The following is a 3,396-nucleotide window of genomic DNA, read 5'->3' on the forward strand; positions in this document are numbered from 1 at the left end:
AATTGACTGAGTACAAAATTCTGGGTTATTTTTAGTGAAAATAGGGCATTGGGCTTTGGTTCAGGAACCATTCCCCATTTATAACATTGTTTCCTATGGGAAAAACAGTTCTGAGTTACAATGTTTCAACTTAAGACTCAGCTATCAGAAACCAATTATGTCATAAATCTGAGGATTACCTGTAAATCCAGGGCCTAGCTAAGGTCAGGTGACACCAGTGTAATTTTATTTATACTTTGTTTCCCTTTGATGGTAACGCTACCCTGGACTCCAGTAAGTTTAGTCACTGTTCACATCATCTATCCACTATTTGTTTACATCTGTGTAACAGCTGGCCATACCAATGTAAGTATATCATCCATTTGAGCTCTTGGCACAGAGAAGGGCATGGTCAGAGCAATGATGTGTTGTGGTCATTCACAGAGGTGATCTAATAAAAGATTTCATGTTTACCTTAATAACCTTGTCTGCCTATGTCCGTAAGCCAACCAACTACAACCAACACCCCTGGAAGTGTCAAAGCATTCTTGTTGTCCCCAAATGTAGTTCATGTCCCAAGCAGAGCTCACCCAGAAATAAGAATTCAGCCCCAGGTATGAGTCATGTCACACAATATAACTGGTCCCACTTCAGAAACTTTGTGCATTTGCAAATAGAAGGCAGGGCAATGACTGAATGGCATGAACAATGTGTATGTGCTAGATTGAGAGATAAATAGAACTGGAAGGTCTCAGGAGTTCATCCAGTCCAACCCCCTGCTCAAGGCAGAATCATCCCAGTCTAAACCATTTCAGACAAGTGTTTATCCTGATCTACTCTTCAAAACATCCAAGGATAGAGATTCCACAACCTTGCTTGGCAATCTGTTCTAGTGCTTAACCACCATCATAGTGAGAAAGTTCTTCCTAATGCCTAACCTAAGTTTCTCTTCATACCTAACCTACATTTCTCTTCTTGCTATTTAAAACCATTATTTCTTATTCGCAGGATCTAGACAAGACTCTGACTGTGTATTCATTACTGTGCAGTCATTTAGTACTTATTTATACTTGTAAAAGTAGAAACAAGTACTAAATGACTGCAGTAACTGGAGTTACTGCATAGTCATGCCAAGGAATGGCTGTTTTATGACGCTGACTGTGCAGTAGCTCGTGACTGCTGCACAGTAGCATCACATCATGCTTCCGCTGCACAGTCAGCATCTCATGTAGATGTAGCCATCCTGTCCCCTGAAGCCACACAGAACAGTGTATTACCAAAGAGGAGGCTAATATGCTTCAGGTACTTGAAGACTGTTTTCATATCTACCCTTCAGACTTCTTTTCTCCAAACTAAATAATCCCAGTTCTTCCAACATTTTCTTGTGAATCAGGTTTGCCAGATGTCTAATCATTTTAGTTGTCCTCTGCTAGACTCTAATTTGTCTGTGTCTTTCTTGTGCAATGCCTAAAACTTGATGCAGTACTCCTAGTGAGGCCTCGCCAGTGCTGAATAGAACAGGAGAGTCACTTCCTTTAACTTGCAACACTCCTCTTAGTACAAGCCAGTATGGTACTGGTTTTTTTGTTATTTATTTTGTTATTTGTTTTGGCATACTGTTGACTTGTATGCAGCTTATGGTCACTATAACTTCCAATGCTGGACAGCTGCTATACCTGAAGTAGTAGAGAACTAGAAACAAAAATTAAAATTTAGGAGGAGAGAACGTAGTGACCTTTTACTGCCATTGCCAAGATGAAACATTCAAAAATCATGAGTCAGGATTCTAAAATGATGAGAGAGACTTAAAAATCATGACAAAAAAATAATAGTAATACGGGGTTCTTTTATTTTGAGTCTTCCTTGTATATTCAGATCGCAGTATTCAGGTTTCTGTAACTGAAAGCTGGAGTGTTCTACTTTCCTTTTTTTTAAAAACATCGGCCTCATCCTTTTCAAAATACCACGAGATTCTCAAGAAAAAAAAAGAAAAGAAAAAGAAAGAAAACACCTGCAAGAGTTGACAATAATAAAATCTTAACCAAATGTCACTTCAATTGCAGAAGTGGAAAATTGGAGCAACTGGAATACATTTGTACCTGTTTTACTGTTTCCAGCAGTGTGAGGTCTGTTTGACAGGCAGCTACTGTCCTTTTATGTGCATCTCTGAGGTCTTGCCCTGCTTTCACTAGAACGTCCTTTCAAAATAAGTTTTGAAAGCACCCAACCCCAGCAGCTAAGAGTTTATTTTGGGAACCAGATGAGAAATAGTCAAAGTCAATTTGAAAGCAAAATATCAACCATGAGCTATGCACAAATAAAATGTCACACACACATACCATTTCCTTTCCCTTTTTCCCAGTTCCTTTTTCTTCTGACATTAGCAGAGTTTGTTTGACTGTGAGTGAACAAGCAGCGTGAAGAAGGCTGGGTACTCTTTTCAGTGCCTTCTGCTCCTCCTGGATGCAATTTTAATATGTCCCAATTAGGTTTAAGCAAATTCCTTACAGTGTTACTAGGTTGCTGACAGTGAGTTTCTGAGAATTCACCTATTCACTCCAGTTGCAGATTTGTTGTTTACACGCAATGCTGTTACCAAAATTGGAGCCTGCTAACTACTTTTGAGTCTCTAGTATTGGGTCTAGTTCATATTTTAAGTTTTTTTCTGGTGTAATTTTAGTGTTGCAGCAAACATTTGATTGTGTCTGTAGTCAAAGCTCTTAAATCAGTGATTTTCAATCAGGGTTGAAACAGGCTGAGTCATGGGCAGTCTGACCTAGTTGTTAAGCCATCAAAGGAGGGACAGAAGCAGGGATGGAATCCAAAACACCGGCCAAATCCAGGGTCAGAAGTCAAATACCGAGTTACCCAATCCCAGGTGGGGATTCAGGAGCAGGTCCAGGTAATAGGCCAGATCAAGGTTCAGGAGTTAGAAATCAAGTTATCAGATCCAAGAGAAAATCCAAAAAGCAAGAGTCTGGGCAGAGAGTTGAGTAGGGTCAAGAAACCAAAGACAATAGGATCAGAAAGGCTTACCAGAGCAGAATCTCCCCTCCCTGCCCCAGTTAGCCTATCAGAAGGGCCTAACAGTGGCCACCTAGAATCACTGGTAGTCAAAGAGCCAAGCAGGTGTAGCCAACTAGGCAAATAGACTGGCGTGTTTGTTAGGATCCCTGACAGGGGTGATTTGAGATCTTTTCAAAGGTGCTATGGGGTGCCACACAATGTTAACACTGTTAACAGGGTTGCCAACTCAATATTTGTCACTGTTAAACTGCAAAGATTTCATTGATGACCAAACTATTTTACTGATATATGTCTTACATAGTATAAATGTAGCCCTTCTGGAAGACCCTAGACAAGGGCTGGGTTCAAACCATAGTAAAAATGTTTGGAGATAATTGATGAAAAAAAAAT

This window comes from Crocodylus porosus, unplaced genomic scaffold (assembly GCF_001723895.1).
Source record: "Crocodylus porosus isolate Cpor-Errol unplaced genomic scaffold, CroPor_comp1, whole genome shotgun sequence".
Lineage (NCBI taxonomy): Eukaryota > Metazoa > Chordata > Crocodylia > Crocodylidae > Crocodylus > Crocodylus porosus.